Here is a 14,577-nt window from a genome sequence, read left to right as displayed (position 1 = left end):
AGTGATATCAGGAAGTGCAGTTTACATATTTTTTATACTGAGTAGGGGCAATGTGGAAAAGAGAAATGGGAATCATTAATTAATTCACCCACATGGGAGACCTGTAAAAACTCCTGGCTCCTGGCCAGTCACCTGCTCCGGCCATTGTGACCATCTGAGGAATGAACTAACAGATGGAAGACCACTCTCTCTGTCTCTCCCTCTGTCTGTCTGTAACTCTGCCTCTCAAGTAATAAATAAATCTTTAAAAAAAAGAAAGAGGAATTAGTTTTACGCTTACTGTTTATAATCAGATCATGAAAATGAATCTTAATGAAGAATGGTATGGGAGAGGGAGTAGGAGATAGGATGGTTGCAGGTGTGAGGGAGGTTATAGGGGGAAAAAGCTGCTATATTCCAAAAAGTTAAAAAAATCTAATCAGTTTCCTGCAACACATTTATGTATATGTATGAGTGTGCATGTGTTTTTGTATTTATATATAAATTTTTACGTAAATACATTCATACACACATAATTATAACAATAAACTAGTTAGACAATTGTAGTAGTACCATAGAACATTTTTTTTCCTGCCTGGTGAGGTGAAGGAATTACTGAAAATTTATTGGAAAACGTTCACATTGTTTTCTGGATTTAGAATGGTAAAAACAAAAGCAAGATTGCCAATCATCTTCCATCAAAATGTGGCTGAAGACATCTTTCCAAAATGACAGTGTAGAAGTAAGAAGCTACGTCTGAAGGCCTATTTTTCAAAATATAAAAGGCTTATTCCTCCGAGTCTGTTTTCTGTCAAATGTTTCCCTACTCATTTTCCTCCATTTTTCACTTTGGCAAAGCAGGTGCCTTGCTTGCAAAAGCCAGGGTATGTGTTTCAAAAAGTCCTACAAGGAATAATTTATCATGCAAGATTACTTCACGACTAATGATGATCTCTATAAACATTTAGGTGCTATTTGACTGTCTGGTTGGTGGTGGTCCAAGCTGGTGACAGCTGGCATGTGTTTTATCTCATCTCACCTTCCACATTCTTGACATAGTTTAATAGATGCAGGAAAGAAGCTTTGGGATATTATAAGGAATAAAATGATGAATAGAAGCTATTAAATAAAATTACTACAAATAAAACATTGAATACAGGGCTTTATCATCTCTGGTTTTATCAGTGATTTAGAAGGTCTTTATGAGGGTGTATTCCAAACCTAAAATATTAGCTGCTGGACACAAAAGATAACAAGGATCTCATTCCAGCCAAGTTTATGATTGGGAATGTGGTTGGGGAGGAGGAAAGTTTTCAAATTAATTTACTATTCCAGCTAGAGTTTTAAAGCTACAGATAATAATGCATACAAAATGCACTGTGATGTGTAAATGCCATATGAATATAAGGTGTTTTTGATATTACCATAATATTTAAACCACACCTTTTGTTAGATAAACATTTCCAAATAACTTAAGTATATACTGTTTTAATTTTAATGACTGGCCCTAGTTATTTTGAAATCATTCAGAAGCATAAACGAAGGAGAAATTATCTAAAGCAATATATTTTTGACCCCCACAAGACACAAATGTGTTTTGATAATGTCACATGCAACATATGAAAATACAACCCTTAAAACAGCTCTTACAGTGATAAACAATTGAATTCCCAAATGTATTTAAAATTAAAAATAACCTCTTAATCAAAAAACTTAATTCCAGATAATTTCTGGAAATATATCTAAAGCTGTGATACATGTGAGACTGCAAACTAATCACTAGAGAAACTTTTCAGTCAAAATGGAAACATTTCCTATTTTCATCTCTCATGATATCCAACAGTTATATGGCAACATACACAAGCAAGTGAACCACTTTTCTTTTTTCACATTTGTGCCTTTTTTGATTGATGAATTGCTGTCTTTCTAATTGACTAACATTTACAAATTTTTCCCTCCTTTCCATATAAACATGGAAATTACATTGTTTTTAAAACCTCATGATAAATGGAAGAACTGCAGTTAAGAACATGGATTTAGGAGCCTGACTACCCAGCCTTGTAACTTAGTTCTCCTATACCAGCTGGATCACCTTTGGCGCACGACTTTGTGCTTCTGTTCTTCAGCTCCTTCAACTATAAAGTGAGGGTGATAGGAGTGACTGCTCTCTGGGACTATTGTGCAGAGGAGGAGTAACATATGCAAAGAATTTACAATAAATTGTGACACATAGGATGCCCTCAACAATTGTTAGATGTTATTAGTGTTATTTTTCTTTTATACATTTTCAATATATATTGAAACTTAGCAAACAATAGTGTTAGAAATTGGCAACTGTGATTAAGTGTAGATGCTATTAAGCTACCCACAGATCCTAGTAGTGTCTACCTCTCTCATCACAGTAACTGCAGGACCCAGCATTGTGCCTGACACTCAGAGTGTACTTGCTGACTCTGTCAAATTCATGAGCAAACGAATGTACTACAGAACCTCTCACAGGACTAGGTTGTTTCGCACTTGGCCACTAATACCCATGGAGGCCTCTATAAACCAACACTACATTGCCTCAGTTGCCTTTTGTCACTGTGTCCTGTTTGTTTTGGTCTTCAGGATTTTGCACTGACATTAAACCAAATATTCTTGGTAGGCTCTCCCCACGAAGAATCATCTTCGTATGTTTCTTTTTTGATTTTTAGAGTCAAGGTTGAGACTTGCATTAAGTAGTACATGGTTTAGGATATATGAAGATTTCAAAAATGTTATTGCTAATTCTAATAGTATCTATATATCTACTACAATAGGATTGCAAAAATATATATGCACATATAAGCATCATACAAATTCAGAAAGTTGCTTTCTCTATTACACATAGAAAAAGGAGAACACAAGGAAAGTTTTAGGAATTTGCTGAGATTCTACAGATTGGTTAAGTTAGTTACCACAAATAGATAATACTTATTGAATGCGAATTAAGTACCAGGCAGTCCTTTATGTATAGATTTATATAGAATGCTTTCAGGTAGGTGCTATTACTGTAGTTGGAGAAACTAAGGGCAAGGGCAATTAAGTGCTTGGCCTCAGGTCACACAGTTCAGTGGCACACCAAGAACTCGAATCTAGCTCAAGAATCTACACACTTAACCTCTACAATGCAAAATCATATCTATAGGATTATTATTGAAACTAATTTCTGTTATACTGAGGTCCATTTTTTCCTTTCACAGGGAATTCAACTTAGATCTTGTTTACAAATATATCATGGGCTGTAAACTGTATATACATTTACCTATAATTGGTATGGGATCTTCTCAAAGGCAATTTAGAGATTGGTTGATAAAGCAATGTTGCTATTTTTCCTTGTATAGCATTACATCTATCATTTAAAACTCTAGCTGATGTTAAGTTGTATTCCTTAAAAACGTCACCATGGTAAGCATGATAGCATTTCTATTTCTTTTTAAAGATTTATTTATTTATTTGAAAGGCATAATTACAGAAAGGCAGAGGTAGAGATAGAGAGAGGTAGAGACAGAGATAGATACATAGATAGATAGATAGATAGATAGATAGATAGATAGATAGGTCTTCCACCCTATGGTTCACTCCCCAGATGGCCACAATGGCTGGAGCTGCACCGATGCAAAGCCAGGAGTCAGGAGCTTCTTCTGGGTCTCCCATGTGGGTGCAGGGGCTCAGGGATTTGAGCCATCTTCTACTGCTTTCCCAGCTTATAACAGAGAGCTGGATCGGAAGTGAAGCAGCCGGAACTCAAACCAATGGATGGCATTTTTAAATACCACTTCCAGTAATGACCTATCTAAAGCTAGGAATGTGTTATTACTTGATATTAGTCTTATAAAGAAATTAGGTGAAATGAGTGTATTACACAGGATTATACATAAGTTGAGCCTTTTATTTTAACCATTGCACTTGGTAGAAAACTCTACCTGCATTCATCACCTTGTGTGATTAGCACATAATAGTTTTCTAAAGTACAAATGTGAGGTTTTAGAAAGCAAAGCCCTAATTATGAGAATGCTTAACTTCATTCATATTTAGTTTAAGAAATAATTTCATTTGGTTAGAGATAAAAATCTTTGTGGGAAATCACAAGGAACCAAGGGAAGTCAAAGCAAAACAATGCACTTATCAAACTTACCAGCATCAAGTTGAAAATATAGCAGATTGGATTTACACAAGGAATTTAACAGTTTAGTTCAAATTTTAAATTATTTTAATATCAATTTAAATTTTTTTGCAGTCAGCAACTTTCTAATAAAGCTTAATTCAAGGAGATCTCATGAGAAGGGGTGAAATAACCGTGTTAAGTAGAAAACTAATGTTAAATGTGCTCTAAACAGTCTTTGAAAACATATTGTTTAGTATGACAGAAGACATGGCATGGTTTTCCCCAAGAATTGTCACTGGGAATGTTAAGACTAAAGAGAGCACGTTGGGAAAATCACAGGTACCAAAAATCAATGATAATTTCCCAAAGCAAGACTACATAGCACAAGAGAAGGCAGGAATTTGACATAGTTGAATATTTACTTCAAATTTTACAAGTCAGTAAATGTTGGTATAACCTGTTGTACATATGAAGAAACTAAGTCTTGGAGATATTATATGATTTCTCAATAGGTCCACATCTAGTTAGTAAAGGAGCTGACAGTTAATTCCTGGCTCTCCTTACTAAACAGCCTGAACTGTTTATACGTATTATATTGCCTTGGCATATCAAGCAGCTGAACTCACTGATTATTTCAATAAAAACATTAATTGAACATTAATCATGTAATGTATGTCATGAGATAAGAAAATGGACCAGAAGATTCTGAGAAGAGGGAGACGCATAAACAGACACTTAAAATACTATAGGTGTGACAATGAAGGGGATGGGGATTGCATTGTGGAGGGAGAGGATAAATAAGCTGTTCTGAAAGACGAATTGAAAAATGTTCCAGGTAGACAAGGAGAAGAAAGATAATCTGAACAAGGAAAATAATTCATGGAAAGCCATGAACCATAGGGTCATATGGTACATCAGGAGAACACAAGTGAGGCTTCATTGTCTAGTCCAGAGCCAGTGAAGTGTAGTGGGTAAGAATTCGCTCTTCATAGTTACAAAGGCAATATTTGAAAATCATATTTATAAGCATATATTTCCTCTATTTTCCAACAGAATAGCGTCCAATCACTTTAGTGCAGTATTGAAGGTTCTTCATCCTCTGAACTCTGCCTACATATTGTCATCTCCACCTCTACAGATAAAGACCTATCTAAAAGGACCTCAAGGAGGGTTTACTATGAGTCAATATATTTGTAGTTGCCTACAATAAAATAACTCATTTTTTCTCTTTATTTTAAAGCAGTTCTAAACATTCAGAAAAGTTGTATGAACGTTTTGTATAAGTAAAACAAAACAAAACTGCAATATACTTTTCACTTAGAGGCCCCAGGTAAATTTTGCCCCTTCTCCCTCTACACTCCTTAAAAGTCCCCATTCCCCACCCTTTGCCACAAAACACAATTCAGGATCAAGCTTCACCTAATTTCCATGTCTCTCAGATATCCTTCAATATTAGCAGTGAGGGAGAGGTTACAGAGGGCATAGGGTAAAGACGTAACTATGACATAAAAAAAGTTAATAGCAAGGAAGAATCTGATACATAGAAGTCATATACTGAAAAATACAGAAGAAAAATAAAATAAATGGCCAGAAAGGTAGAAAAATCAAATATGATAGAATAATCCTAAAGAAGAAGCTAGATTAAAATATTTCCACTACATTTCATGATTAGATAGTTATTGATGATCTGATTCTACACTTCACATGATTTAGCACTTGACCTAACTTAGCCAAACTTATCAAAGGAGTTTGGGAATTATACTTTGGAGAAAAGAGGAAAGCAGTGGTGGCAAGAATAAATAGGCAATAACTGGTACAGAATTCATTTACCTGTAATGCAGCAGGGTGAAGGAAATGAGAACAAAATTGTGTTACAGGAGAATTAAGCAATAAGAAGAAATATGTGTTCAACCTGCCATACAAAAAAGGCTTATGAAACAAGACAGAATTTTTAAAAACTGGCCAATATATTGATAGATTTCCAGGTCCTATTTGTTTTTCTTTAGTTTATACAATATCAAATTTTGATACAGTTCTTGGAAGTATTGAAATCATAGAGAAAATCTGAGCTGTTTTATATTATGACTTAACTGTGATGTTAAAGTTGGAAATCAGAAGACAAATAAGAAAGGAAGCATCACTAAAATAAAAGGTATTTCATTCCCATCTTGTGGTGTAGCAAGAAGGTGAAATGATACAAGAAGGGAGATTAAGTCAGATTTGAAGCAGAAAGTGGGAAATACATAAGTGATGGTAACTCTGTAAAGATTGGGATGTGCTTCTGCTCCCTACTAGGGTCTCTGGGATAGGGCCCAAGAACTCAGTATTGAGATTTTTTGAATTCAGTCTTCTCCCAAGTGCTAGAGGTTGACAGAAAGGGATGCAGAAGTGGCTAAAGAGTCTGCAAAAGTTACCTGGGGTGGGAGTGGGGGCTTTAGTAGAGGCAAAGTGTGTCAAATACACACTCTGAGCCAGACATAAAACAAGTCAATAAACACCAAGGAATGCTCTTGGGCATTAGTGAGAGCCAAGGTTAAGAGGCTTCCCCAAGTGCATTCCAATGAGCTTGATATAATTCTAGAGGCCATAGCCATGTTAGATACCAAAAACAGAAAACCAATAGGCAGACAGTATTGAGATGAAAAAATAGGTCTCCTTAATGCACCCTGGGAACCAGGTATCTGTGCATCTTCCTCTGTAATATGAGCTTGAGTTACCTCCTACCTCTACCCAGATGCCACCTTGGAGAGGAAAAGAGAAAAAGAAAAAATGATTTGAAAAGCTGAGATCTTTGCAGAGCTTTTTCTTGAGAGAGGATGAGCAAAGGATACAAAAAACTAAAGGCAATATTTATTTGGATGAGATTACATTTCAGTTTGGATTAAATATGCAGTGCTCCTCACATTAACTATGATTGTATATATGCAGATATGTTTTATATAGATAAAAGTGTGTATTTAAAAGCTGACTTTTTCTGTTTGTTGTAATTTTGGTAGGAGGTAAAATTGATACTTGAGCTACATCACTGTTTTATGTCATTTTAATCAGTATACATAATATTTACTTATTCTTTTAACTGTCATTTACTACAACATTTATTTATTTATGTGTATATATATTATATATATAATATTTAAATGAGGTGCTCATGACACAACACAGGTGAAAAATCTTTGTAGAAAAATCCCATGCCATTTCTCAGGGACAATATGAAAATAGTAATAGCTGCATTTCTGGCTATAGTAAACTGTATAAATGGTGGTACCATTCACTGAGAAAGAACAGCAAATATGTGTGACATTTGGGTATTACATGTTTTATTTAGTTCTGTTTTAGACCTATTGAGTTTGAAGGGCTTCAGTCAGCCAGAGAGAAACATCATATAGATAACTAAATTTGTAGTTCTAAAGCTGTTAGGATAAGGTCCTGCTTAGAGGCTTAAAAAATGCTTTTTGGTCAAGATTTGCATTTATTTAAATCTAAAGTGCTATCATCACAAAACATTAAAAGACCAAGGCTGTTCAGTTCCCTGGGGAATACTAGCACTGACTCTAGCTCTTTGAAATTTTTCTTAGCTAATTTAATTATACACTTTTCAAAGTGCATAGCCTATTGACTTTTTCTTTTGGTATAATCCACTTTTGGCTGATGCTTCTCCCTTGCAGTGCTGTGCTCTCTAACTATAGATTCTTGGCTTGGATGGAATGCTCATCTCTGTTCCTTCCTTTAGTTTATTCTTCCAAATCTTTCCTTCTTCTTCCATTATAATACATAGTTAGTTGCTACGTTTCTGAAGATATTCTTTCCTATTTTTCCATTGACACTGATATACCATATTGAGCACTCTTAGAACATTATATAACTCTACTGGTGACACTCACCACAGTTGCAATGTGACTCTATTTGTTTTTATTTGGTTAATATCTTACATCTCCTTTAGGAGTTTGTGTTTACCTGGGCACAGCTCAACACCCAACACATGGTCCTACGAACTGTGTCTATCAGTGTTCAATAAGTGTTTGGAAAAAACAGGTAAATGAATGAGTTGGGATGATTGTGAACATGTAAAGTTCACTAGTACATGAACTTGTCCCATGCATGAGAACTACTGATACCATTAAATTTCTTTTTTAAGGACCAAACCTTAAAAATACCATTTTTTCAATAGTTTTATCCAACTTGTTGTTAATTCCATGGCTTCTTTTCTGGAAAATGACTTAAGTTAGCATTTCATTGCTGACTAAGTTGTTATGAGCTTTCCTATACTATAACTTACTAGAGTTAATGTTTACCTTTATTTTTTTCTGCTAAAGCCTTCAAAATGAGAGAATCATTTCTCTACATTTCAATTATACCAATTCTCTTCATCTATTTAACACTTTTCTTCTCACCCCTTAACTTGCTGTCTCTCATCTGCTGTTGTCAAGAAAACAAGATAACCAAAGCATTTAAAAAACAAGTTTAAAATATAACCATACTTTAAAAAGTTTGAGGAAAAGTGGAGTTAAAGAGAGGTTTATTTTAGTGCAAAAGATTTTTGAAACCCATTCATAGTTTTTGCATAATACACATTTTCCATGAACTTTTTGAAGACTCCTCAAATTAACAACTAAGTGAATACAAATTTTAGGATAGAGTAGAAAACATTAATAAGAGGCTTATTGAGAATATTTTCAAACACATGAAATACTTAAATTTATTCTATTTTTATTTTTTATTTTTATTTTTATTTTTATTTTTTTGACAGGCAGAGTGGACAGTGAGAGAGAGAGACAGAGAGAAAGGTCTTCCTTTGCCGTTGGTTCACCCTCCAATGGCCGCCACGGCTGGCGCACTGCAGCCAGCGCACCGCGCTGATCCGATGGCAGGAGCCAGGTACTTATCCTGGTCTCCCGTGGGGTGCAGGGCCCAAGCACTTGGGCCATCCTCCACTGCACTCCTGGGCCACAGCAGAGGGCTGGCATGGAAGAGGGGCAACCGGGACAGAATCCGGCGCCCCGACCGGGACTAGAACCTGGTGTGCCGGCGCTGCAAGGTGGAGGATTAGCCTATTGAGCCACGGCGCCGGCCAAAATACTTAAATTTAGATAAATGATATTTCGATTTGATTTTTTCATAAACTTATTTTTTAAGATATATTTATTTATTTGAAAGGCAGAGTTACGGAGAGGCAGAGGCAGAGAAAGAGAGAAAGAGGTCTTCCTAAATGGCAGCAATGGTTGGAGCTAGGCCGATCCAAAGCCATGAGGCTGGAGCACTGGGCCATCTTCTATGGCTTTCCCAAGCCATAGCAGAGAGCTGGATTGAAGTGTAGCAGCCAGGACTTGAACAGGCAGGCACCCATATGGGATGCCAGCACTGCAGGTGATGGCTGTACTTGCTATGCCACAGAGCCAGCCCCACAACATACTTTTTAAAAACTTAATTTTTGAAGTTAGGCATAGATTTATTGAAGTATTTAATTTTTCTCAAATCCAAATCCTGGAGAAGTGAGGTCTTCTAAAATGGAAAATGCTGCATAGATGGTTTGGTAAAATTTGCTGTGAAAAGTCCAGTAGTTTGAACCACAGTAAAATAAATAGCTTGGAAGGAAGATCTATGATGAAACAAACATCTTCATGATGACAAATTTGTGGAACTTCAATCTGTGGAGATATATTGAATCTAATACACTCAGGTTTTTGTCTCAGTCCATTCTGAAGCTGTGAGTATGAGATCTCTATTCAATACATGTATCATAGCAGTACAGAGTTTTTAAATAATCTTAGTCTTACCATCACAGAAGTTTGTCATTAAATACCAGTAGATCTGGAGAAGAGTGTCCTATAACTTGTGTACATGAAGCTCCACAAATGATCCTGTTGCATGTCAGGATCAAGAAAGAACATTATTTATTAGGCAACTGCTGAAAATCTGCATGGCTGTGATGTGATTTCACTCTGAATTTTTATTCTCCACTGTGGAAAAATCCAGCGTCATTTTATTGTGGTTAAATTCTGTATATCATTCATGTTATGGAGGTGGGGGTGAATATTTCCCAAGAGTAAGTCAAAGACTATTTTTTACACACTTAGGACACTACCCAGTGTCCGAGGGTTATAAATAGTTTCTTATCTTTTTAATTATTTTCTGCTTTAGAACTTCTGCCAGTTTTAGGACTACACTGTAATATGCCACTAACATCAACTTTCCATTTACCAACAATTTTATTAAGAATTAACTAATTACAGTAACAATGATAACAATATAGAAGGAAATCATAGCTAAACTAAAGTGTCCTATACTTAGTTAACAAATTTTTAACAGGAGGTAAAGCAACATTTTTAAAACACTGTAGAAATAGGTGTATTTGAGACATTCAAACTGGTCAAAATCTACATTTTACTTTTATTATACTTAACTGACACTGGTCAATATCTACATTTTACTTGTATTATACTTAACTGACACATGAACCTATGCTTATTTGTTGAGTATCATGCAATAGTTCAATACCTCTACATTGTATAGTATCCAACCTGGGTAATATGTCTATCTCTTCAAACACTTTACATTTTTTTATGATGAAAATGTCCAAAATTCTTTGTGTTTTTTTTCATAAATATGCACTATTTTATCTAATTTGAGGGTGAAAATTTCCAAAACTATTCTCTTTTAAAGAAAAATATACTGTGGATTATAGTTATCTAAAGTCACCCCAGTGTAAAGTACAATATCAGAACTTCTTACTCCTATATATATTTGTAACTTTGTACTATCTGAATGAACTTTTCCCATCCTTCTCTCCTTCTTATTCCATCCAGCCTCTGGTAACCACCACTATACTCTAAACTTCAATAAAAACTATTTAGAACATCTATATTTTATGAAAAAGTTTGGTTCAATTGCACTGTTGATTAATTTAAGCATGGTTATATATGCTATGCCATAGATACTTATGACTGCATGAATCAAGTTAGGGTGAAGAGGGCAAAGTTTTGAGTCTTTTTAGCTTCCTAATAGTTTTATGTTTGAATGTAACTAAATTATTTTCCTAGTTTTGCTTTTTATAATTGAATTTTATATAAAAATGAATATAATACAGACATCAAAACAATATTAGTAAACATATAAGAATAGCATTTTCCAAGGGAAGTAATCCTAACTTTGGCACCATATTTCTTCTATGTTAAATTTCACTGCTGAGAACTGGCAAGCTATCAATCTCATCGATGGGTGAGTAGTTGCATTTTCTCTAAAACTGTGTTTATTATAATATTCTCCAGTGAAGAGGGTAAACGTCCCGACTCTGGATGCAGATCTCTGGAGTTCGAGTCTCGGTTTTACCTGTGTGTTTGGGGTGGTGGACAGTTACTTAGTCGTCCTATAGCCAGCTCTCCACGTGCAAAAGAAGTACAGCAATAACCATGCATTATAGAGTTGTTACGTGGGTTGACTGACTTTCTACCTTTGAAGCATTGAATATGTGGCCATCGATAAATGTTAGTTACTATAAACAGTTGTAGTGGTAGTACTAGTTCTAATCCCAGAGTTTTTCATTGGAACGGAAAATAATTCACTGCTGAACTCTGAGATGGAACTAGTAAAATGCCAAAGTTAGTGAAGTTCTTCAGTCTAAGATCAAGTGAAGGTGCTTTTTAGAAAACTGAGTATTTGGGTAGACACTGTTGGCGAAAAACAAATATACTGTAGTTGGACTTTTCTCACTTCTTATTCCCGGTGATTCTGCAAGAGTGAATCAAAGTAGAAGTACCTGTAGCTTACCAGATAAGAAATATATTTTTGTAGATTTCAGAAAAATAAAATAAGGTAACTTCAATCAAAGTAAAAAAAAATTCATTAAATAAGTAATGTTAAAAAATCCTTTGGAAAATTCTGTTAGTTCCTAGGATACAGGATTACCAGTTCACAAAAGATTTATTGAGAATTGCTGCCATTGAATCATGTGTGAGGAAGAGAAATGTTAATTTAAGTGGACTGCTTTACAATCTCTGTCAATTAACAGGCTGAAGAAGATTATAGGAAACTTTATCAGGAGATTGCTCTCATGAAGTTGCACATCCTTGATGTATATATCAGATCAAATAGATCTTAGTTAAAAATAAGACTGGGGAATAGGAGAGGGAGGAGGAAGAGGGGTGGGAGTATGTGTGGGAGGGTGGGTAGGTGTATTTATGAAATGTATGAAGTTTGTATACATTAAATAAAAGGTTTCTTTGGGAAAAATAAACAAATAAAACTAAGTTATGTTAAAAATTCATTGTGTGGAAGTAAAAAAAGAGTTAATCTGTTTGCTTTTGAGTTTTATGAGAAATGTAAAAGAAATACTTAATCGTGTTTTCAGAGAGCTAGAATCAGAGAGTACCATCAACTTAGAATCTAACTATAGTACGTGAATCTCCTGTGCTGACCTGAGGCTATGTTTGTGACTCTTACTTTAGTCCAATGCGATGGCAAAGCAAAGTGACACTTTGGACATTTTGAAAGGAGAACCAAATAAATTTTCAGCATCCTTCAAAATGAGTCTTTATAAATCTGAAATAAAAGATATACCATATCATAGTAGTAGGTACATTAAAAACAGATTCTGATTATTCTAAATTATTTCTTAACATTTACCAGTTTTTAAGTCATTCATAGAGAATCTACTAGGAATCAGCAGGAATCTTACATGCACACAGAAATGTCTATAATAGACATATTTTTGTATGTGGAATTTACTGGAATCAAGAGTGAGTAAAGAATTAAGCACAATAATTATAAAATTTCATATATTAAAATTGCAGTTTATACTCATGAATGTGTCTTTGTGTTCCAGATCATGGAACATGAAATTCATCTTAAAAGTACAAGGATGCAAAATTTTGAACCTATGTTTTATATAACAAAGGTGTAGTCATTTTACAAGCAAAAGATACAATCTACAAAATTAGATTTCTAAGTTTTGAGTCTGTTTACATCAATTTCCTGATGCTTTTACAGAAAGAAAATTTCCTCTCCTCCATCAAGTATAGGTGAAAAGCCTCCATTATAAAGAAAGCAGTACAAAATTGTCATTGTTGTTCCACACCATAGGGACCAGTTTGAGATGTTAAACTTTGCCCAACTGCTAGGGTGAGCTTTGTGTCCATAATTGTGTGATTAACTTAGTGTGCCGCAGCTGAAAAAGTCTTGATGGCTTGATTTGCCTTTAGTTTATCCTGTCACCTTTTCTCCTACCTTCTTGCTTGTATTCTTACACGGTTTTTCTAAGCATGCTTTTCACATAGATTCACATTGATTGTTTTTTAGGGTTCTTGGGAAACAACATACATATTAAAAAAGTTAGGATTTCACTGGGATTTCACAGTGGCAAAAATTGCAACATGTAACAATGAGACTAACTACTTGCTTTGAAACCCACAACCTATCATTCCTGAAAACTAGTTCTTGGACTTCTTTCAGGTTAGTGTCGTAATTTAGATATTAATTAAATGGAAACTTTAACTAAACAGAACATGTCTTTTTATGTGGAAATATTTAAGTCTTTGGTCATATCATGTGCCTCTTGCATAGAATCCTTGAGAGTCCAGTCCCAAAATGAGATTCCAACTCATTTAATCACAATATCTACCTGGATTATTAAGGCTGAGTCACTTAAATTTCTTTTTATTACTGTATCATTAGCACTTTGGGATCCAGCTGAGTCTCTATCTGGCTGACATGTTCATGGCTACAATGTGAACGTCTGTGCACTTGGATGAAAGGCTTAAAAATTTTTTTTTATACTTCCTTTAGAATTCTTTACAAACAATATGCATACAATTACAAAACATAATTGCTTTATATACAAAAGTACTTCATAAGGTTTATAAAGATCGAATTAAAAGATGTTTATTTTGGTGTGGTGCAGTTTTTGAAATTAATGACAAGTTTTTCATTATACACATTTTTCTATGAGCTTTTTTGGGATTTGTTTATTTGAGAGGCACAGCATCTAAGACAGAGGGAGAGACAGAGACAGAGACAAGAGAGAGAAAGAGAGAAAGAGAGAGAGAGAGAGAGAGAGAGAAATGAAGAAAGAATAGCTTCCATCTTCTCCTCTGGTTCATTCCCCCAGATGGCCAGGTCTGGGCCAAGCCAAAGCCAGGAGGCAATCACTCTATCTGTGTCTCTCATGTGGGTGGCAGGAACCCAAGGACTTGGGCCATTATCTGCTGCCTTACAAGGAGCAAGAGCAGGGAGCTGTATTGGAAGTGGAATAACCAGGATATGAACAAGCACTTGATTATGGAATCCTGGCATTGCAAGCTATAGCTTAATTCTCTGTGCCACAATGCAGCACTATCAAATATGACACCCTCAAATATGTTATCTTATCCTCTGTATTAAATACAAAGATCAATTTCCTTCTCTCATTTATTGAATAGCTACTATTTATGATACATCCTAAAGGAATCCTCAGATTCTATAGAGAGCTTTCTTTCTTT

Source organism: Oryctolagus cuniculus, chromosome 14, assembly GCF_051225735.1.
Source record: "Oryctolagus cuniculus isolate XC-2025 breed Fujian yellow rabbit chromosome 14, ASM5122573v1, whole genome shotgun sequence".
Lineage (NCBI taxonomy): Eukaryota > Metazoa > Chordata > Mammalia > Lagomorpha > Leporidae > Oryctolagus > Oryctolagus cuniculus.
The sequence above is the reverse complement of the archived record's forward strand: the minus strand, read 5'-3'. Positions refer to the sequence as shown.